The following is a 23,612-nucleotide window of genomic DNA, read 5'->3' on the forward strand; positions in this document are numbered from 1 at the left end:
GCAACTGGAGCCAAGTAAAGAAAAAGATCAACCCTCATCTTCACAAAAACCCACTAAATCGTCCTCAAATTTAGAAGAAGTGCGAGATTCTCCAATTAAATTTGAGATTCCTAAGGACACTCCAAAGGGTGTAAAAGCTGCATTACTAGCTGTTCGATTTATAAAAGCTTCACACACTTTTTCCATGGTCATGGACCCAGAAATTTTGGATAATGATGAATATTTACATATTTCACCTATTGATGTAATTCATCTAGGCACTATGAAACGGATTGGAGCTGCTTGCATAGTATTTTACATTAGGTAAAAAATTTATCTTTAAATTACACTTAATGCACTAAATAATATTTTTTCCTTATTAATCTAATTGTAATATTTAGGATCTTACATGAAAAGTTGGTGAAGGCAAATCAAGCACAATATTTTCGTTTCTTTCATCCAATTTTAGCTTTGGATTCATGTCAAGCACAAAATGCAATGACAATGGCAGATCGCATGGAAGGAACAGAAGCAGGACAATTTTGGTTGCTTTCTGTTAATACTGGGTAAGAATTATTTAGTTAACTATTTATGTTATCAATATATTTGACTTACATATAATATCTTACTTTGGTGGTCAACAGAGACCATTGGATGCTAGCAATTATTGATGTATTGCGTGAAACATGTTATTGGCTTGACTCAATTGGATTACCCCCGCCTAATAAAATTAAAAATCTCTAATGGCAATGTAAGTTAAATAATATTATGGTTTAGTCTAATTTAATTTTTATTTTTTTAAATTATTTTAATATTTCTTTTGTTTATTAGGACTTTTGATTACTACAATGCTTCCAGTAATAGGCAGCCAAAAAAGTCTGGCATTACATGGAAATCTATAAAAGTAAGTTGTAAAATAAAATTACATTAATATAACAATATAGTAATTATTCTATAAATTTTAAAATATTTATGTGTTTTTATTTCATAAATATGTGCAGTGTCCTCAACAAATATCGGATTTTGAGTGTGGATATTATGTAATGAGATACATGCGTGAATTTTGCATGAATTCTAGACCTATCAATTGGCTAACCACTCAAGTAAGTTATATATATATATATATATTTGGGGTATATACACTATGATAAAATATTTTTCTATTTTATTATAAATACTACTATATGAACTAATACTTACCTTACTCATTGCAGTGGAATGGGAAAAAAACTTATACAAAACAAGAAATTGATGAAATTCGTTTGGAATGGGCTGACCAATTTTTAGAAGAAATTACAGAAGATGGAGTGCTTTAATTGAGTGATCACAATAAAAGAAACATTGTTATTGTGTTATGCAAACCTTTCAGTTTATTAATTTGTTTTAAGGTAGTAAGTGTTTTTTTTTCCCTAAGATGCTTTTATCTATGTTGGTTTCTTTGAAATTTTTACTGAAGCTTATTAGAGGGTCCATCTAGTATCTTTGTTTCAACAAAGTTATATATATCCTATATGACTTATGTAGTTGTTTATTACATTATTTTTCTTTCAATTTTTTATATGGCGTTTATAATTTTTTAAATTTAGTTTATCTTGTTCATTTATTATAAATTTAATTATTTCTTTTTACCTTTCTTTAATATTAGAACAAAATATAATTTATATACATATTGTTTTTTAAGAAAATATAGATTAATTTTTTTAATTTGGAGCACAAGTACAGATTTAATTATGTTTTTATGTTTACTATTCTTACATATATATTATATTATATTCTACATTTATTAATTAGTAATACATATAAAATACTTTAACTAGAAATATTTATTTGCTAGTGTAAAAATATGATATAATTTAGTAGCAATAAATTTATAATTGCAATAAATTCTAATAATATACACAAAATGCATATTTTACGCCAATATAAAATTTTAGCTACAAAAAATACTAGTAGCTAAAAGTATTCATATGCCACCAAAATTTTTAGTAACAAGCATATTTAGTGTCATTTTGATTAAAACTCATTTTGCTACTAAAATTTAGTAGCAAATTTTTATTTAGTGCTCAAAATGTTAGCTACCAAAGATAATTGTAGCTAAAAATATAAATTTGCTACTAAAATATTTGGTAGGAAACTCATATAGTATTTTTTTATTAGAACTTGCTACAAAATCATTTTGCTACGAAAATTTAGTAACTAATATTAATTAACTGCTACCAACTATATTTGGTAGCTAAAATTTTGTTGCTAAAAAGTTGGTTTCTTGTAGTGTTCTAGGTCCAGATTAGGCTCCAGGTGTGGGTTCTCGTCCTGGGTCTTGGTCTACGTTGGGTCCGAGTCCCAAGTTCCAATCTCGATCTGAGTCTAGATTCAGTTTTGGGTCTAAGTCGTTGGTTCTGATCCTTGTCTGGGTTGGAGTTCGGGTCCGTGTCTGTGTCCAGGTCCGTCTCCAGGTCTGGACCCCGATCTGGGTCTAGGTACCGGTCCAGGTCCAAGTTCAGCTTCGGAGTGCGGGTCCAAGTTTTGGTCTAGGTCAACAGCTCGGTCCACATCTAGTCCAGCATTTTGATCCCAGTCTAGGTCATGGTCCTAGTCAAGGTTCGTATCTGGATCCCTATCTAGGTGCAAGTCTGTGTTTGGGATCGGGTCCCAGATTTAGGTCCAGGTCCGGGTCTCAGTTCTGTCCTGGGTACACGACCGTGTCCAGGCCCGAGTTCCAGTCTCAGTTTGGGTTTGAGGCTAGGTCTGTGTTCGGTTCTAGGTCAGGGTGCAGGTCCTAGTCACGGTCCTAGTCTTTTTCTAGGGTCCTGGTTCGACGATTCTTATTCAGGTACTAATTTTGGGTCCCAGGTCTAGGTCTGGGTTCGGGTTTGGTTCTTCGTCTTGGTTCTAGTCCTAGTCTGAGTTCCGGATCTAGACACCGACTACTGGTCTGTTCCAAGCCCCGTTACCTGAATCCCGAGTCAAGATCTAGATCACAGTCACGAGTCTCGGTCTAGTTCTGGTGAGGTGCCAGGTCCCATTTCCGAGTTTGGGTTTGGGATTGAGACTGGGGTGCGGTTCTAGCTCCCGACCCTAGTTCTGTGTCCCTAGTCTTGTTCCATGTTATGGTCTGAGTTCAGGTTCAGGTTCGAATCCCGAGTCCAGGTTTGGTTTGGGATCCGGGCCCGGCTCCCAATTCGGGTCTAGGTCTTGGTCCTTGTCCTAGTCCCAGTTCGGTTCTAGTTCCATTTGCGATTTTGAGTTCGAGTTTTGGTTTCGGTCCGGATTTTAGTCTAGGTCCAGATCAGGCTCCGGGTGTGGGTTCGCGTCGTGGGTCCTGGTCTAGGTTGGGTCTGATTCCTAAGTTCCAATCCCGATCTGAGTCTGGATTAAATTCAGGGTCTAAGTCCTTGGTACTGATCCAGGTGTGGGTTTGTGTTCGGGTCCGAGTCTGTGTCCGGGTTTGTGTCCAAGTCTGAACCACGATTGGGTCTAGGTTCGGGTCGAGGTCCAAGTTGGGGCCCCGAGTGCAAGTTTGAGTCTGGGTCAGGATCTCGGTCTAAATCTAGGTCCAACATTTTGATCCCAGTCTGGGTCTTGGTCCTAGTCAAGGTTCGTATCCGGATCCCTATTTAGGTCCAAGTCTGTGTTTGGGATCGGGTGCTAGATTTGTCTCAGTTCCGTTCTGGGTACACGACCGTGTCGGGCCCGAGTTCCAGTCTCAGTTTGGGTCTGAGGCTAGGCTTGTGTTCGGTTCTAGGTCTTGGTCCGGGTCCTGGTCACAGTCCTAGTCTTGTTCTAGGGTCTTGGTTCGGTGATTCTTGTTCTTGTTCTAATTTTGGGTCCCAGGTCTAGGTCTGGGTTCGGGTTTGGTTCTTCATCTGGGTTCTAGTCCTAGTTTGAGTCCCAGATCTAGACACCGACTACTGGTCTATTCCACGCCCCGTTACCCGAATCTCGAGTCAAGATCAAGATCACTGTCACGGGTCTCGATCTGGTTCTGGTTTAGGTCCCAAGTCCCATTTCTGAGTTTGAGTTCGGGATCGAGACTGGGTGCGGTTCTAGGTCCCGACCTTGGTTCTTTATCCCTAGCGTAGTTCCATCTTTGGGTTTGAGTTCATGTTTCGGTTCGGGTCCCGAGTCTAGTTTTGGGTTGGGATCCTGGAGCAGCTCCCAATTCGGGTGTAGGTCGGATTTGGAGTCTGGGTCTTGGTCCGATTACGGTTCTGGATCTAGGTTCAATTTCAGGTATCATTCCATGTCCAAGTCCTAGTTCCAGTCCCGGTACGGGTTCGGGTCCACTTTTGGGTTTAGGACTAGGTTCAAGTTCAGGTGTGGGTTTGGGTCCTTGTCAGGGTTCGAGCCCAGTACTGGTTCCCAAATCCAGACACCGACTACAGGTTTTGTCCAAGCCGTGGGTTCAGATCCGGATCCTAAACTCGGGTCCCAGTCTGGTTCCATTTCTTGTGCCGGGTCACGAGCTGGGTCCTAAGTTAAAGTTCAGGTCTGGGTCGAGTACTAGGTCCATGTCCTAGGGGTGTTCGCGGTTCGGGTGGTGCGATTTTTAAACATTTTTTCAAACCAAGCCGCACATGCAGTTTTTCCAATTTTCCAAACCCCACCCACACCGCGATACTAAAAAACCGTAAAAAATGCACCGCAAAAAATGATGCGGTGCGGTTTCTTGCGGTTTGAACTATCACAATTTTTTTTTTTGAAGTCATCATAAAATAATTAAACTATTATTAATATAATTATTCCAAAAAAGTGCGGGTCTGAGTGCGGCTCCAGGTCCAAGTTCGGGTCCGAGTGCGGGTCCAAGTTTGGGTCTGGGTCAAGATCTCAGTCCAGATCTAGGTCCAGCATTTCGATCCCAGTCTGGGTATTGGTCCGAGTCCAAGTTCATATCCGGATCCCTATCTAGGTCCAAGTTTGTGTTTGGGATCGGGTCCCAGATTTGGGTCAAGGTCTGGGTCTCAATTCTGTTCTTGGTACACGACTGTGTCCGTGCCCGAGTTCCAGACTCAATTTGGGTCTGAGGCTAGGTCTGTGTTCGGTTCTAGGTCTGGGTCCGGGTCTTGGTCACGTTCCTTGTCTTGTTCTAGCGTCCTGGTTCTGCGATCCTTGTTTAGGTTCTAATTTTGGGTCCCAGGTCCAAGTCTTGGTTCAGGTTTGGTTCTTCGCCTTGGTTCTGGTCCTAGTCTGAGTCCCAGATCTAGACACTGAGCACTAGTCTGTTCTAGGCCCCGTGACCGGAATCCCGAGTCAAGATCTGGATCACTGTCACGGGTCTCGGTCTGAATCTGGTTCAGGTCCCAGGTCCCATTTTTGAGTTTGGGTTCGGGATCGAGACTGGGGTGCGGTTCAAGGTCCGGACCCTGGTTCTGTGTCCCTAGTCTAGTTCCATGTTTGGGTCCCGAGTCCAGGTTTGGGTTAGGATCCGGGTCCGGCTCCCAATTTGGGTCTATGTCTGATTTGGAGTCCGGGTCCTGGCCCGGTTACGGTTCGGGATCTAGGTCCAATTTCAGTTATAATTCAAAGTCCAAGTCCTAGTTGCAGTCCCGGTCAACTTCCGGTTTTGGTTCCAATTTTGGGTTACAGGGTACGGGTTTGGGTCCACTTTTCGGTGTGGGACTGGGTTCAGGTCTTAGTGAGGGTTCGGGTCCTTGTCAGGGTTCGCGTCCATGGTTGGGTCCCAAATCCAGACACCGACTACAGGTGTTGTCCAAGCCCTGGGTCAAAATCTGGATCCCAATCTCGGGTCCCACTCTAGTTTCATTTCTTCTGCTGGGTCACGAGCTGGGTCCTAGGTTCAAGTTCGAGTTTGGGTCGGGTACTATATCCCGGTCCTAGTTCTATTTCCCAGGTCCCTATCCTGATTCTAGATCCAGGTCCCGGTTATTGTGTGGGTTTGGGTCTATGTTCGAGTTCGAGTGCTAGTCTCGGTTCGGGTTTAGGTCTCTGTCTGGGTTTTGATCTGGGTTCGGGTTTGGGGTTAGGTCCTGGTCCTGGTCCTAGTCCTATATCGGTTCTAGTTCCATTTGCAATTCTTAGTTCGCGTTTGGGTTTGAGTTTGGATCGGAGTTTGAGTCGTGGTTTGAGTTTTGGTTCGGGTCTGGATTTCAGTCTAGGTCCAGATCAGGCTCCGGCTGTGGGTTCGCGTCCTGGGTCTTGGTCTAGGTCGAGTCCGAGTCCCAAGTTCCAATCCAGATCTGAGTCTGGATTCAGTTCTGGGTCTAAGTCTTTGGTTCTGATCCTGGTCTGGGTTTGAGTTTGCGTCCGGGTCCGGGTCTAGCTTTGGGTCTGATTCAAGGTGTGGGTTTGAGTTTGGGTCCGAGTCTGTGTCCAGGTTTGTGTCCAGGTCTGGACCCCGATCTAGGTCTAGGTTCGGGTCCACGTCCAAGTTTGGGTCCTGATTGCGGGTTCAAGTTTGGGTCTGGGTCAGGATCTCGGTACAGATGTAGGTCCAGCATTTCAATCCTAGTTTGGGTCTTGGTCCGAGTCAAGGTATTTATCTAGATCCCTATCTAGGTCGAAGTCTTTGTTTGGTATCGGGTCCCAGATTTAGGTGCAGGTCCGGGTCTCAATTTCAGTCTGGGTACATGATCGTGTCCGGCCCCAAGTTCCACTCCCAGTTTGGGTCTGAGGGTAGGTCTGTGTTCGATTCTACGTCTGGGTCCGGGTCCTCGTCCTGGTCACGGTCTTAGTCTTGTTCTAGGGTCCTGGTTCGGCGATTCTTGTTTAAGTTCTAATTTTGGGTCCCAGGTGTAGGTCTGTGTTCGGGTTAGGTTCTTTGTCTGGGTTCTGGTCCTAGTCTGAGTCCGAGATCTAGACACCAACTACTGGTCTGTTCCAGCTCCCGTTACCTGAATCCCGAGTCAAGATCTGGATCACTGTCACGGGTCTCAGTCTGGTTTTTGTTCAGGTCCCAGGTCCCATTTCTGAGTTTGGGTTCGGGATCGAGACTGGGGTGCGGTTCTAGGTCCCGACCCTACATCTATTTCCATTGTCTGGTTCCTTGTTTGGGTCTGAGTTAAGCTTCGGGTTAAGGTCCCGAGTCCAGGATTGGGTTGGGATACGGGTTCGGCTCTCAATTCGGGTCTATGTCTGATTTGGAGTCCGGGTCCTGGTCCCGGTACAGTTCCGGATCAAGGTCCAATTTCAGTTACGATTTTTTAGTCCAAGTGCTAGGTCAAGTCCCGGTCAACTTCCAATTTTGGGTCACAGGGTACGGGTTCGTGTCCACTTTATGGTTTGGGACTTGGTTCAGGTCAGGGTGTCGATACGGGTCCTTGTCACGGTTAGGGTCTTGGGCTAGGTCCCAAATCCAAACACCGACTACGGGTTTTGTCCAAGCTCTGGGTCCAGATCCGGATCCCAATCTCGGGTCCTAGTCTGGTTCAATTTCTAGTGCCGGGTCACGAGGTGGGTCCTAGGTTCAAGCTCGGGTCTCAGTCAGGTACTAGGTCCCCGACCTAGTTCTGTTTCCCAGGTCCCTATCTTGATTCTGAATCTAGGTCTCGATTATTGTGTGTGTTTAAGACAGGGTCTATGTTCGGGTTTGAGTCCCAGTCTCAGTTCGGGTTTAGGTCTCTATCTGGGTTTTGATCTATGTTCGGGTTTGGGTTTAGGTCCTGGTCCTGGTCCTAGTCCTAGTTCGGTTCTAGTTCCATTTGCGATTTTGAGTTCGAGTTTGGGTTTGTGTTCGGGTCGGAGTTCGAGTCCTGGTCTGAGTTTGGGTTTGGGTCTGGATTTCATTCTAGGTCCAGATCAGGCTCCGAGTGTGGGTTCGGGTCTTGGTCTAGGTTGGGTCAAAGTCTCAAGTTCCAATCCCGATGTTATCCTGGATTCAGTTCTGCGTCTAGGTCCTTGGTTATGATCCTGGTCTGGGTTCGAGTTTGTGTGTGGGTCCGGGTCTAGCTTTGGGTCTGATTCTAGGTGTGGGTTTGAGTTCGGGTCGGAGTCTGTGTCTGTGTTTGTGTCCAGGTCTGGACCCCGATCTGGGTCTAGGTTCGGGTCCAGGTCCTAGTTGGGGTCCCGAGTGCGGGTCCAAGTTTGTGTCTGGGTCAGGATCTCGGTCCAGATCTTGGTCCAGCATTTTGATCCTAGTCTGGGTCTTCGTCCGAGTCCAGGTTCGTATCTGGATCCCTATCTAGGTCCAAGTCTGTGTTTGGGATCGTGTCCCAGATTTAGGTCGAGGTCCGGGTCTCAGTTTCGGTCTGGGTATACGACCGTGTCGGGGCCCGAGTTCCAGTCTCAGTTTGGGTCTATGGCTAGGTCTGTCTTCAGTTCTAGGTCTAGGTCTGGGTCCTTGTCATGGTCCTAATTGTTGGGTTTTGTGCCCTAAATAAAACCCTTTACAATCTGATTAGTTTTCAATATAAGAAATTTGAAGTGATTTATGTTTGCATGAATTTTACGTGCTAATGGTTTAATATGTTTATTACATTTACACTCAAAATCTGTTAAGTCCAGATCATATGTTTATTCACAATTACAGTATCGTCAACACAGTGGAATGTGATTGTGATTATATGAATCAAAAGACTAAGTCCCTGTTTCATCAGTGTTTTGGATTTACACTAATGTGATAATCAGCGATGAGGTGTACTTACACTTGGAGTAAGTGTTATGTTCTTTCCAGGACATTGGTAAAGTATACTAGTTTCGAATGTATGGAGTATACATTGAACTGGACCGATATTGCAACTTAGTTAAGATATTATAAACTTACCGTCATATCTTTCCAAGTCAATATCAGTAGTTGATCTTAAGATTAAAAGAATCTAAATCCTTATATGCTTAGGCTCAACTCAGGAGTACCATTCATGTTCTTTGATTTATTAGTTAAGCCTACTTTTGGGTCAGGGTGATACGTATATTTTGGGAACATGATAGTATGATTGAGTGGGAGTGCTGAACATAAATATGGAATCTATAGCTTCTACTGGCGTATAGAAGTCAAGTGATGATTCCCTTCGAGCTTAGCTAAATAGAAGTAAATGGATGAGCTCTTGTTTAAGTGACTAATTCTTAGATCACTAAACATCATTTATAGGTAGCTAAGTGTTTTAAGGGGCGAAATACTTTGAGGGGTGAGAACAGTAAAATTATCCCGTCTCGATGTAAATCATCTATATAGAGGATCTTTGATCACAATAAGATTATAACAATGGTTAAATGAGATAGCATATCTACATCGTGGAACATATAATATGCTCTATACAAGTCTGAGAGTGCAATTCTAAGTTCTAAGAGTGGAATTCTAACAATGGTTAAATGAGATAGTAAATTCAGTTCACTTATTGGAAGCTCAGCATATAGATCCATGGTCCCCATTCTAGTTGAGACTATACTGCTTGTAAGACTCAATAATTGATTTGTGATTAATCAATTATCATTCTAAAGTTAGACTATGTCTAATTTGTGAATTTTCACTAAGCAGGGGCGAAATGGTAAAGTAAAGAGATTCTAGGTTTATTTATTAATTAATAGACTTTATATGTCTAATTAATAATTAAATTAAATGACAATATTATTTAATAATCTATTTTAGTTATTAAATAATTAGTTTTGGCATTTAAATGGTTAGAATTGGAAAATTGGCGTTTTTGAGAAAATAGAAATAAAAATTGTGAAAACTACAAAAACCAAGTGAGGCCCAGTAACATCTATGGCCGGCCACTTGGATAGCTTTTTCTAATTAATATTTTCATTATTTTAATGCCAAATAATTACTAACCTAAACCTAGTAGTTGCGTATAAATAGAAAGTGATGGCTCAGTCAAACAACAAGTTTTCATAACCTTTTCCCAGAAAATCATTTTTTCAGAAAACGGAGCCTTCCCTCTCTCTCCATAGCCGAACCAACCTCTCTCTCTTTTCCTCTTCTAAATTTCGAAACCCTCTGTGATAGAGTAGGGCCCACACATAGCAAGTGGTACCTCAATCATATATTGGAAGATTGTGAAGGACCACACACAAAGAGAAGGACATTCGAGGTCTCTGTTCCAGTCTGGGTACACGACAGTGTCCGGGCCTGAGTTCCAGTCTCAGTTTGGGTCTGGGGCTAGGTGTGTGTTCGGTTATAGGTCTGGCTCCCGGTCCTGGTCACGGTCCTAGTCTTGCTCTAGGGTCCTGGTTCGGCGATTCTTGTTCAGGTTCTAATTTTGGGTCCCACGTCTAGGTTTGGGTTCGGGAATGGTTCTTCTTCTGGGTTCTGCTCCTAGTCTGTGTCCCAAATCTAGACACCGACTATTGGTCTATTCCAGGCCCCGCTAACCGAATCCCGAGTCAAGATCTGGATCACTATCACGGGTCTCGGTCCGGTTCTGGTTAAGGTCCCAGATCCCATTTTTGAGTTTGGGTTCGGGATCGAGACTGGGGTACAGTTCTAGGTGCCGACCCTGGTTTTTTGTCGCAAGTCCAGGTTTAGGTCTCTTTCTTGGTTTTGATCTGGGTTCGGGGTTAGGTCTCTATCTGGGTTTTGATCTAGGTTCAAGTTTGGGTTTAGGTCCTGGTCCTGGTCCTAGTCCTAGTTCGGTTCTAGTTCCATTTGCGATTCTGAGTTCGAGTTTGGGTTTGAGTTCAGGTCGAAGTTTGAGTCCTCTTCTGAGTTTGGGTTCGGATCCGAATTTCAGTCTACGTCCAGATCAGGCTACGGGTGTGGGTACGCGTCCTGGGTCTTGGTCTACGGTCCTTGTCTTGTTCTAGGGTCGTGGTTCGACGATTCTTGTTTAGGTTCTAATTTTGGGTCCTAGGTCTAGGTCTGGGTTCGAGTTTGGTTCTTCGTCTGGGTTCTGGCCCTAGTCTGACTCCTAGATCTAGACACCGACTACGGGTATGTTCTAGGCCCCGTTACCCGAATCTTGAGTCAAGATCTGGATCATTGTCACGGGTCTCGGTCTGGTTCCGGTTCAGGTCCCAGGTCCCATTTTTGAGTTTGGGTTCGAGATCGAGACTCGGGTGCGGTTCTATGTGCCGACCATGGTTCTGTGTCCCTAGTCTGGTTCCAAGTTTGGGTCTGAGTTTAGGTTCAGGTTCGGGTCCCGAGTACAGATTTGGGTTTGGATCCGGGTATGGCTCCCAATTTGGGTATAGGTCTGATTTGGAGTTAGGGTCTTGGTCCGGTTACGGTTCTAGATCTATGTTCAATTTCAGTTATGATTCCAAGTCCAAGTCCTAGTTCCAGTCTCGGTCAACTTCCGGTTTTTGTTCCAATTTCGGGTCACAGGGTACGGGTTCGGGTCCACTTTTGGGTATGGGACTGGGTTCAGGTCTGGGTGTGGGTTCGGGTCCTTGTCAGAGTTCTGGTCCAGGGCGGGGTCCCAAATCCAGACACTGACTACGGGTTTTGTCTAAACCCTGGGTCTAGATCCGGATCCCAATATCGGGTCGGAGTCTGGTTCTACTTCTGGTGCCGGGTCTTGAGCTGGGTCCTAGGTTCAAGTTCAGGTATGGGTCGTGTACTAGGTCCCGATCCTAGTTCTATTTCCCTGGTCCCTATCCTGATTATGGGTCCAAGTCCCGATTATGGTGTGGGTTTGGGTCCTGAGTGTGGGCCCAAGTTTGGGTCTTGGTCAAGATCTCGGTCCAGATCTAAGTCCAGCATTTCGATCCCAGTTTGGGTCTTGGTCCGAGTCTAGGTTCGTATCCGGATCCCGATCTAGGTCCAACTCTGTGTTTTGAATTGGGTCCAAGATTCAGGTCAAGGTCCGGGTCTTAGTTCCAGTCTAGGTACACGACCGTGTCCGGGCTCGAGTTCCAGTTTCAGTTTGGGTCTGAGGCTAGGTGTGTGTTCGGTTCTAGGTCTGTGTTCGGGTCCTGGTCACGGTCCTAGTCTTGTTCTAGGGTCCTGGTTCGGTAATTCTTGTTCAGGTTCTAATTTATGGTCCCAGGTCTAGGTCTAGGTTCGAGTTTGGTTCTTCGTCTGGGTTCTAGTCCTCGTCTGAGTCCCAGATCTAGACACCGACTATTGGTGGGTTCTTCATCTGGATCACTATCACGGGTCTCGGTCTGGTTTTGGTTCAGGTCCAGGTCCCATTTCTAAGTTTGAGTTCGGGATCAAGATTGGGGGGCGGTTTTAGGTCCCGACCCTGTTTTTGTGTCCCTAGTCTAGATCCATGTTTGGCTTGAGTTCAAGTTCGGGTTCGGCTCCCAAGTCCAGGTTTGGGTTTGGATCCGGGTCCAGCTCCAAATTCGAGTCTAGGTTTGATTTGGAGTCCGGGTCCTAGTCCGGTTACGGTTCTGGATCTAGGTCAAATTTCAGTTATGATTCCCAGTCGAAGTCCTAGTTCCAGTCCCGGTCAACTTCCAGTTTCGGTTCCAATTTTGTGTTACAGGGTACGGGTTCGGGTCCACTTATGGGTTTTGGACTAGGTTCAGGTCCGGGTGTGGGTTCGGGTCCTCGTCAGGGTTCGGGTCCAGGGCTGGGTCCCAAAACCAGACCGACTATGGGGTTTTATCCAAGCCCTTGTTCTTGATCCGGATCCCAATCTCGGGTCCCAATCTGGTTAAATTTCTTGTGCCAGGTCACGAGCTGGGTCCTAGGTTCAAGTTCGGGTCTGGGTCAGGTACTAGGTCCTGATCCTAGTTCTGTTTCCCAGGTCCCTATCCTAATTCTGGGTCCACGTCCCAGTTATTGTGTGTGTTTAGGTCCCGGTCTAGGTTCGGGTTCGAGTCCTAGTGTCGGTTCAGGCTTAAGTCTCTGTCTCGATTTTGATCTGGGCGAGGGTTTGGGTTTAGTTTCTAGTCTTGGTCCTAGTCCTAGTTCGGTTCTAGTTCCATTTGCGATTCTGAGTTCGAGTTTGGGTTTGAGTTGGGGTCATAGTTCGAGTCCTGTTCTGAGTTTGGGTTCGGGTCAGGATTTTAGACTAGGTCCAGATCAGGCTCCTGGTGTGGGTTCGCATCCTAGGTCTTGGTCTAGGTTGGTTCTGAGTCCCAAGTTCCATTCCCGATCTGAGTCTGGATTAATTTCTGGGTCTAAGTCCTTGGTTCTGATCTTGGTTAGGGTTCGAGTTCGGGTTCGGGTCCGGGTCTACCTTTGGGTCTTATTCGAGGTGTGGGTTTGATTTCGAGTCTGAGTTTGTGTCCGGGTTTGTGTCCATGTCTAGAGCTTATCAGGGTCTAGGTTCGGGTCTAGCTCCAAGTTGGGGTCTTGAGTGCGTGTCCAAGTTTGGGTCTAGGTAAGGATCTCGGTCCAGATCTAGGTCCAGCATTTTGATCTCATTCTGGGTCTTAGTCCAAGTCTAGGTTCGTATTCGGATCCCTATCTAGGTCCAAGTCTGTGTTTGGGATTAGGTCCTAGATTTAGGTCCACGTCTGGGTCTTAGTTCTGGTCTGGGTACACGACCATGTCCGGGCCAGAGTTCCAGTGTCAGTTTGGGTCTGAGGCTAGGTCTGTGTTCGTTTCTAAGTATGTGTCCGGGTCATGGTCACGGTCCTAGTCTTGTTCTAGGGTCCTGGTTCGGCGATTCTTGTTCAGGTTCTAATTTTGGGTCCCAGGTCTAGGTTTGGGTTCGGGTTTGGTTCTTCGTTTGGCTTCGTGTCCTAGTCTAAGTCCCAAATATAGACACCGACTATTGGTATGTTCAAGGCCCCGTTACCCGAATCGCGAGTCAAGATCTATATAATTGTCACGGGTCTCGGTCTGGTTATTGTTTAGGTCCTACGTCCCATTTCTGAGTTTGGGTTCGGGATCGAGACTGGGGTGCGGTTCTAGGTCCCAACCCTGGTTTTGTGTCCCTAGTCTGGTTCCATGTTTGGGTCTGAGTTCAGGTTCGGGTTCGGGTCCTAAGTCAAGGTTTGGTTTAGGATCCTGGTCTGTCTCCTAATTCGCGTCTAGGTCTTATTTGGAGTCCGGGTCTTGGTCCTGCTACAGTTTTGGATCTAAGTCCAATTTCAGTTATAATTCCAAGTCCTAGTTCCAGTCCTGGTCAACATCAAGTTTTGGTTCCAATTTTGGGTCCAGGGCTGGGTCCCAAATCCAGACACTGACTACGGGTTTTCTCCAAGCCCTGGGTCCAAATCCGGATCCCAATCTCGGCTCCTTGTCTCGTTGTGTTTCTGGTGCCGGGTCACGAGCTGGGTCGCAGGTTCAAGTTAGGGTCTGGGTCGGGTAATAGGTCGCGGTCCTAGTTCTGTTTCACAGGTCCCTATACTGATTCTGGGTCTAGGTCCAGGTTATTGTGTTGGTTTGGGTCCTGGTCTACGTTCGGGTTCGAGTCCTAGTCTCGGTTCGGGTTTAGGTCTCTGTCTAGGTTTTGATATGGGTTCGGGTTTTTTTTAGGTCTTGGTACTGGTCCTGGTCCTAGTTCGATTATAGTTCCATTTGCGATTTTGTGTTCGAGTTTGGGTTTGAGTTCGGGTCGGAGTTCGAGTCTTGTTCTGAGTTTGGGTTCGGGTCCGAATTTAAGTCTAGGTCCAGATTCGGCACCGGATGTGGGTTCATGTCCTGGGTCATGGTCTAGGTTGGGTCCGAGTCCCAAGTTCCAATCCCGATCTGAGTGTGGATTCAGTTTGTGGTCTAAGTCCTTTGTTCTGATCCTAGTCTGGGTTCGAGTTTGGGTCTGGTTCCAGGTCTAGCTTTGGGTATGATTCTAGGTGTGGGTTTGAGTTCGAGTCTGAGTCTATGTCAGGGTTTGTTTCCAGGTCTAGACCCCGATCTTTGTCTAGGTTCGGGTCTAGGTCCAAGTTTGGGTCCCGAGTGCGGGTCAAGGTTTGGGTATGGGTCAGGATCTCAGTCAAGATCTAGGTCCAGCATTTCGATCCCATTCTGGGTCTTGGTCCGAGTCTAGGTTCGTATCTGGATCCTTATCTAGGTCTAAGTCTGTGTTAGGGATCAGGTCCCAGATTTAGGTCCAGGTCTGGGTCTCAATTCCGGTCTGGGTACACGACCGTGTCCGGGACCGAGTTCCAGTCTCAGTTTGGGTCTGAGGCTACGTCTCTGTTCGGTTCTAGGTTTGGGTCCGGGTCTAGGTCACGATCCTAGATCTTTTTCTAGGATTCTCGTTTGGCGATTCTTATTCAGGTTCTTATTCCAAGCGTTGTTACCCGAATCCCGAATCACGATCTAGATCACTGTCACGGGTTTCGGTTTGGTTCTAGTTCAGGTCCCAGGTCCCATTTCAGAGTTTCGGTTTGGGATCGAGATTGGGGTGCGGTCCTAGGTCCCAACCCAGGTTCTGTGTCCATAGTCTAGTTCCATGCAGGTTTAAGTTTAGGTTCGGGTTCGGGTCCCGAGTCTAGGTTTGGGTGGGGATCCGGGTCCGGCTCCCAATTCGGTTCTAGGTCTGATTTGGAGTCCGGGTCCTAGTCCGGTTACGGTTCTGGATCTAGGTCCAATTTCAGTTATGATTCCAAGTCCAAGTCCTAGTTCCAGTCCCAGTTAATTTCTAGTTTTGGTTCCAATTTTGGGTCACAGGGTCCGGGTTCGGGTCCCCTTTTAGGTTTGGGACTGGGTTCAAGTCTGGGTGTGGGTGCGGGTCCTTGTTAGGGTTCGGGTCCAGCGCTGGGTCCCAAATCTAGACACCGACTACCGGTTTTGTCGAAGCCCTGGGTCCAGATCTGGATCCTAATCTCGGGTCCCTATCTGGTTCCATTTCTGGTGCCGGGTCACGAGCTGGGTCCTAGGTTCAAGTTCGGGTCTGGGTCGGGTACTAGGTCCCGGTCCTAGTTTTGTTTCCCAGGTCCCTATCCTGATTCAGGGTCCAGCTCCCGATTATTGTGTGGGTTTGGGCCCTGGTCTTGGTTCGGGTTCGAGTCCTAGTCTCAGTTCGGGTTTAGGTCTCTATCTGGGTTTTGCTCTGGGTTTGGATTTGGGTTTAGGTCCTTGTCCTGGTCTTGGTCCTAGTTCGGTTATAGTTCCATTTGCGATTCTGAGTTCGAGTTTGGGTTTGAGTTCGAGTCAGAGTTCGAGTCAAGTTCTGAGTTCGGGTTCAGGTCCAGATTTAAGTCTAGGTCCAGATCAGGCTCCAGGTGTGGGTTCGCATCCTGGGTCTTGGTCTAGGTTGGGTCCGAGTCCAAAGTTCCAATCCCGATCTGAGTCTGGATTTAGTTCTGGGTCTAAGTCCTTAGTTCAGGTCCTGGTCTGGGTTCGAGTTTGGGTCCGGGTCCAGCTCTAGCTTTGGGTCTGATTTTATGTGTGGGTTTGAGTTCTAGTCCGAGTCTGTGTCCTGGTTTGTGTCCAGGTCTGGACCCCATTCTAGGTCTAGGTTCGGGTCCAGGTCCAAGTTAGGGTCTGGGTCAGGATCTCGGTCTAGATTTAGGTCCAGCATTTCGATCCCATTCTGGGTCTTGGTCCGACTCCAGGATCGTATCCGGATCCCTATCTAGGTCCAAGTCTGTGTTTGGGATCAGGTCCCAGATTTAGGACCAGGTCGGGGCCTTTGTTCCGGTCTGGGTAGGGGTCCCATATCCAGACATCGACTACGGGTTTTGTCCAAGCCCTTGGTCTAGATCCGGATCCCAATCTCGGGTCGGAGTCTGGTTCTACTTCTGGTGCCGGGTCTTGAGCTGGTTCCTAGGTTCAAGTTCGGGCATGGGTCAGGGACTAGGTCCCGATCCTAGTTCTATTTCCCTTGTCCCTATCCTGATTCTGGGTCCAAGTCCTGGTTATTGTGTGGGTTTGGGTCCCGGTCTAGTTCGGGTTCGAGTCCTAGTCTTGGTTCGGGTTTAGGTCTTTGTTTGGGTTTTTATCTGGGTTCGGGTTTGGGTTTAGGTCCTGGTCTTGGTAATAGTCCTAGTTCGGTTTAGTTCCATTTGCGATTCTGAGTTCGAGTTTGGGTTTGAGTTCGGGTCAGAGTTCCAGTCCTGGTCTAAGTTTGGGTTCGGGTCCGAATTTCAGTCTAGGTCCAGATCAAGCTCCAGGTGTGGGTTCGCGTCCCAAGTTCCATTCCCGATCTGAGTCTGGATTAAGTTCTGGGTCTATGTCCTTGGTTCTCATCCTGGTCTGGGTTCGAGTTTGGGTCCGCGTCCGAGTCTAGCTTTGGGCCTGACTCTAGGTATGGGTTTGATTTCGCGTCCAAGTTTGTGTCTGGGTTTCTGTCCAAGTCTGGACCCCGATGTGGGTATAGGTTCGGGTCAAGGTCAAAGTTGGGGTCCCGAGTGCGGGTCAAAGTTTTTGTCTGGGTCAGGATCTCGGTGCAGATCTAGGTAAAGCATTTCGATACCAGTCTGGGTCTTGGAGCGAGTCCAGGTTTGTATCCGGATCTCTATCTAGGTACAAGTCTGTGTTTGGGATCATCTCCCAGATTTAGGTCCAGGTCTGGGTCTCAGTTCTGGTTTGGGTACACGACCGTGTCCGGCGCCGAGTTCCAGTCTCAGTTTGGGTCTGAGGCTAGGTCTGTGTTCAGTTCTAGGTCTGGGTCCGGGCCCTGGTCACGGTCCTAGTCTTGTTCTAGGGTCTTGGTTCGGCGATTCTTATTCAGGTTCTATATTTGGGTCCCAGGTCTAAGTCTAGGTTGGGGTTTGGTTCTTCGTCTGGGTTCTCGTCCTAGTTTGAGTCCCAAATCTAGACATCGACTACTGGTCTGTTCCAGGCCACGTTACCCGAATCCCCAGTCAAGATCTAGATCACTGTCACGGGTCTCGGTCTGGTTCTGGTTCAGGTACTAGGTCCCATTTCAAAGTTTGGGTTCGAGATCAAGAATGGGATGCGGTTCTCGGTCCCGACTCTGGTTCTGTGTCCCTAGTCTGGTTCCATGTTTGGGTCTGAGTTCAAGTTCGGGTTCGGCTCCCCAGTCTAGGTTTGGGTTGGGATTCGGGTCCGGCTCCCAATTCGGGTCCAGGTCTTATTTGGAGTCCGGGTCCTCGTCCGATTACGACTCTGGATCTAGGTCCAATTTCAGTTATGATTCCAAGTCGAAGTCTTGGTTCTAGTCCCGGTCAACATCCAGTTTTGGTTCCAATTTTGGGTCACAAGGTACGGGTTCAGGTCCACTTTTGGGTTTGGGACTGGGTTCAGGTCCTGGTGTTGGTTCGGGTCCAGGGCTGGGTCCCAAATCCAGACACCGACTACGGGTTTTGTCCAAGCCCTGGGTCCGGATCTGGATCCCAATCTTGGGTCGCATTTTGGTTCCGTTTCTGGTGCCGGGTCACGAGTTGGGTCCTAAGTTCAAGTTCGGGTCTGGTTTGGGTATTAGGTCCCGGTCCTAGTTCTATTTCCTAGGTCCCTATCCTGAGTCTCGGTCCAGGTACCGATTATTGTGTGAGTTTGGGTCCCGGTGTAGCTTCAAGTTCGAGTCCTAGTCTCGGTTTGGATTTAGGTCTCTGTCTGGGTTTTGATCTGGGTTCGGGTTTGGGTTTAGGTCCTGGTCCTGGTCCTAGTCCTAGTTCGGTTCTAGTTCCATTTGCGATTCTGAGTTCGAGTTTGGGTTTGAGTTCGGGTCAGAGTTCGAGTCCTGGTCTGAGTTTGGGTTTGGGTTCGGATTTCAGTCTAGGTCCAGATAAGGCTCCGGGTGTGGGTTCGCGTCCTGGGTCTTGGTCTAGGTTGGGTCCGATTCTTAAGTTACAATCCCGATCTGAGTCTGGATTCAATTCTGGGTCTAAGTCCTTGATTCTTATCCTGGTCTGGGTTTGAGTTAGGGTCCGAGTCCGGGTCTAGCTGTGGGTCTGATTCTAGGTGTGGGTTTGTGTTTGGGTCCGAGTCTGTGTCCGGGTTTGTGTCCAAGTCTGAACCGCGATCTGGGTTTAGGATCGGGTCGAGGTCCAAGTTGGGGTCCCGAGTACGGTTCTAAGTTTGGGTCTGGGTAAGTATCTCGGTCTAGTTCTAGTTCTAGTTCAGGTCCAAGGTCCCATTTCTTAGTTTTGGTTTGGGATAGAGACTGGGGTGTGGTTCTAGGTCCCGACCCTTATTCTGTGTCCCCAGAATGGTTCCATGTTTGGGTCTGAGTTCAAGTTCGGGTTTAGGTCTCTGTCTGGGTTTTGATCTGGGTTCGGGTTTCGGTTTAGGTCCTAGTCCTAGTCCTAGTCCTAGTTCGGTTCTAGTTCCATTTGCGATTCTAAGTTCGACTTTGGGTTTGAGTTCGAGTCAAAGTTCGAAACCTGGTCTGAATTTTGGGTTCAGGTCTGGATTTCAGTCTAGGTCCAGATCAGGCTCCAGTTGTGGGTTCTCGTCCTGGGTCTTGGTCTAGGTTGGGTCCGAGTCCCAAGTTCCAATTTCGATCTGAGCCTGGATTCAGTTCTGGGTCTAAGTCCTTGGTCCTGATCTTAGTCTGGGTTTGAGTTTGGGTCCTTGTCCGAGTCTAGCTTTTGGTTTGATTCTAGGTGTGGGTTGGAGTTCGAGTTCGAGTCTGTGTCCGGGTCCTTGTCGAGTTTGGGTCCTTGTCCGAGTCTTTCTTCACGATCTTCCTCACTATGATTGAGGTATCACTTGCTGTGTGTGGGCACTACTCATACACTAAGGATTTCGAAATTCAAGAGGGAAGAGAAAAAAGAAGTGGCAGCTAAAGATAGGGAGAGAGAAAGGCTCAGGTTTTTCTCTGAAGGAAAAATAGAAAAATTTAAGTGTATATTTTCCTGAAGCCTTCACTATCTATTTATAGCATTCCACTAGGGTTAGGTTTGAATTATTTGGCATTAAAATAATGAAAATATCAGTTTAAATTTCCTACAAAAGTGGCTGGCCCTATACTAGTGGATTTGGGCCTCACTTTTTGCAATTTTGCAGTTTTACCTTTTCTGCATCTGATTTTCTCAAAAATGCCAATTTTCTAATTCAACCATTTAAATGCCAATTCTAACTATTTAATAACTATAAATAATTATTAAATAATATTGTCATTTATCATATTTATTAATTGAACCATACAAAGTATCATAATTAACAAATATGCCCCTATGAACTCTTTCTTTACAATTTCGCCCTTACTTAGTGAAAATTTCACAAATAGACATAGTCTAATTTGTGAATTATAATTGATTAATCAAAATCAATTACATGAGTCTTACAAGCAATATTATCTCAACTAGTGGGGGTACCATGGGTCTATATAACTGAGCTTCCAATAAGTAGATCAAGAATTTAGCACTAAAATTCACTAACTTATTAATTCTTCGTTGAATCCACGCATAGAACTTAGAATTGCACTCTCAGTATATAGAATGCTCTATATGTTCCACCATATAGACACATCATTAGTTATCCATTGTTATAATCCTAATGTGATCAATTATCCTCTATATGAATGATCTACACAGTAAAGGGATTAAATTACCGTAACACCCTACTATGTATTTTATCCTTAAAACACTTGACCCCGTATAAATGATATTTCAGCTTATGTGAAATGAGATCTCCACCATTTATTTTTCGTTTGGTCAAGCTCGAAGGAGAACATCCTTTGCTTACTATTCGCTAGATAGAAGCTATAGATTCCATGTTTATGCTAGCGCTCCCACTCAATTGCACTACCGTGTTCCCAAAATGTACGTATCACCCTGACCTAAAAGTAGGCTTAACTAACAATTCAAAGAACACGAATAGCCTTTCAAGATTGAGCCTAATCATAACAGGACTAAGATCATTTGATCTAGGATCAACTAGGCGATATTGACTTGAATAGATTTTACGGTAAGTTTAATAAATCTAAGTCAAAGTTCAATATCGGTCCCTTCCGATGCATACTCCATGCATCCAACCTGAGCTTTACTTTAACCAATGTTCTGGAAAGAACATAGTATTTCTCCAAATACAAGTAAACTCTTATTGTAGATTATCATATCAGTAAAAACCCTGTGTCTGATAAATCTAGGAAACTTTATTCACATAGTCATGTTTACTTTCCAATGTGTTGACAACACAATAAACAAGATCAAGTATGTGAAAAGGGTTTCAGATGAATTTATACATTATGTACATATAATCATGAAATAAATCATGTGAACCATGCAACATTAAATGTTATTTCTGATCTATATTAATAAGTAAATCTGATTATATTGAAATGAGTTTTATTTAGGGCATAAAACCCAACACGGGTTTGGGTTTAGCTCCTTGACCTGGTCCTAGTGCTAGTTCAATTCTAGTTCCATTTGCGATTCTTACTTCGAGTTTGGGTTTGAGTTCGGGTCGGAGTTGAGTCCTCGTCTTGGTGTGGGTTCAAGTCCAGATTTCAGACTAAGTCCAGATCAAGCTCCGGGTGTGGGATCGCATCCTGGGTCTTGGTCTAGGTAGGGTCCGAGTCCCAAGTTCCAATCCCGATTTGAGTCTGGATTCTGTTTTGGGTCTAAGTCCTTGGTTCTGCTCCTGGTGTCGGTTCGAGTTTTGGTCCTGGTCCGGGTCTAGCTTTGCGTCTAAATCTTGGTGTGGGTTTCAGTTCGGGTCGGAGTCTGTGTCTGTGTTTGTGTCCAGGTCTGGACCATGATCTGGGTCTAGGGTCAGGTCCAGGTCCAAGTTCGGGTCCCGAGTGCAGGTCCAAGTTTTGGTCTTTGTCAGCATCTCGGTACAGATCTAGGTCCAGCATTTCGATCCTGGTCTGGTTCTTGGTCCGAGTCCAAGTTCGTATCTGAATCCGTATCTAGGTCCAAGTCTGTGTTGGGGATCGGTTCCCAGATTTAGGTCCAAGTCCGGGGTCTCAGTTTCCGTCTGGGTACACGACCTTGTCTAGGCCCGAGTTCCAGTCTCAGTTTGGGTCTGAGGCTAGGTCTGTGTTCAGTTCTATGTCTGGGTCTGGGTCCTGGTCACGTTCCTTGTCTTGTTCTAGCGTCCTGGTTCTGCGATCCTTGTTCAGGTTCTAATTTTGGGTCCCAGGTCTAAGTCTGGGTTCGGGTTTGGTTCTTCGCCTCGGTTCTGGTCCTAGTCTGAGTCCCAGATCTAGACACTGAGCACTAGTCTGTTCTAGGCCCCGTTACCGGAATCCCGAGTCAAGATCTGGATCACTGTCACGGGTCTCGGTCTGGTTCTGGTTCAGGTCCCAGGTCCCATTTTTGAGTTTGGGTTCGGGATCGAGACTGGGGTGCGGTTCAAGGTCCGGACCCTGGTTCTGTGTCCCTAGTCTGGTTCCATGTTTGGGTCTGAGTTCAGTTTCGGGTTCGGGTCCCGAGTCCAGGTTTTGGTTGGGATCCGGGTCCGGCTCCCAATTTGGGTCTATGTCTGATTTGGATTCTGGGTCCTGGCCCGGTTACGGTTCGGGATCTAGGTCCAATTTCAGTTATGATTCAAAGTCCAAGTCCTAGTTCCAGTCCCGGTCAACTTCCGGTTTTGGTTCCAATTTTGGGTTACACGGTACGTGTTTGGGTCCACTTTTGGGTGTGGGACTTGCTTCAGGTCTGAGTGAGGGTTCGGGTCCTTGTCAGGGTTGGGTCCCAAATCCAGACACCGACTACAGGTGTTGTCCAAGCCCTGGGTCAGAATCTGGATCCCAATCTCGGGTCCCACTCTGGTTCCATTTCTTGTGCCGGGTCACCAACTGGGTCCTAGGTTCAAGTTCGGGTTTTGGTCGGGTACTATGTCCCGGTCCTAGTTCTATTTCCCAGGTCCCTATCCTGATTCTAGATCCAGGTCCCGATTATTGTGTGGGTTGGGGTCTATGTTCGAGTTCGAGTCCTAGTCTCGGTTCGGGTTTAGGTCTCTGTCAGGGTTTTGATCTGGGTTCGGGTTTGGGTTTAGGTCCTTGTCCTGGTCCTAGTACTAGTTCCATTTGCCATTCTTAGTTCGAGTTTGGGTCTGAGTTCGGGTCAGAGTTCGCGTCCTGGGTCTTTGTCTAGGTTTGGTCTCAGTCCCAAGTTCCAATCCCGATCTGAGTTTGGATTCAGTTCTTGGTCTAAGTTTTTGGTTCCGAACCTAATCTGTGTTCGAGTTTGGGTCCGGGTCTTGGGCTAGCTTTGGGTCTGATTCTAGGTGTGAATTTGAGTTCGGGTCGGAGTCTGTGTCCTTGTTTGTGTCTAGGTCTGGACCCCCGATCTAAGTCTAGGTTCGAGTCCAGGTGCAAGTTCAGGTCCCGAGTTTGGGTCCAAGTTTGGGTCTTGGTCAGGATCTCGGTCCATATCTAGGTCCACCATTTCGATCCCAGTCTGGGTCTTGGTCCAAGTCTTTGTTGTGGATCGGTTCCCAGATTTCGGTCAAAGTCTAGGTCTATGTTCCAGTGTGGGTACACGACCGTGTCCGGGCCTGAGTTCCAGTCTCAGTTTGGGTCTGAGCCATGTCTGTGTTCGGTTCCACGTTTGGGTCCGGGTCCTCATCACCGTCCTAGTCTTGTTCTAGGGTCCTGGTTCGGCGATTCTTGTTCAGGTTCTAATTTTGGGTGCCAGGTCTAGGTCTGGGTTCGGGTTTGGTTCTTCGCCTGGGTTTTGGTCCTAGTCTGAGTCCTAGATCTAGACACCGACTACTGGTCTATTCCAGGCCCCGTTACCCGAATCCCGAGTAAAGATCTGGATCCTTGTCACGGCTCTCAGTCTGGTTCTAGTTCAGGTCCCAGGTCCGCTTTCTGAGTTTGGGTTCGAGATCCAGACTGGGGAGCGGTTCTAGGTCCGGACCCTGGTTTTGTGTCCATAGTCTGGTTCCATGTTTGGGTCTGAGTTAATGTTCGGGTTCGGGTCTCGACTCCAAGTTTGGGTTGGGATCCGGGTCCGATTCCCAATTCGGGTCTAGGTCGGATTTGGAGTCCGGGTCCTGGTTCAGTTACGGTTCAAGATCTAGGTCCAATTTCAGTTAT

General features: G+C 46.5%; 1 long non-coding RNA gene across 1 annotated transcript; it reads left to right on the forward strand.

The window, feature by feature from the left end:
- Positions 1–762: 762 nt before the first annotated feature.
- LOC133035456 (uncharacterized) lies at positions 763–1,786 on the forward strand. The gene is made up of 3 exons (XR_009686664.1): positions 763–883; positions 981–1,082; positions 1,194–1,786. It is a non-coding gene; the product is annotated as an uncharacterized LOC133035456 (long non-coding RNA).
- Positions 1,787–23,612: the final 21,826 nt, after the last annotated feature.

This window comes from Cannabis sativa, chromosome 3 (assembly GCF_029168945.1).
Source record: "Cannabis sativa cultivar Pink pepper isolate KNU-18-1 chromosome 3, ASM2916894v1, whole genome shotgun sequence".
In the NCBI taxonomy this organism is placed as follows: Eukaryota; Viridiplantae; Streptophyta; class Magnoliopsida; order Rosales; family Cannabaceae; genus Cannabis; species Cannabis sativa.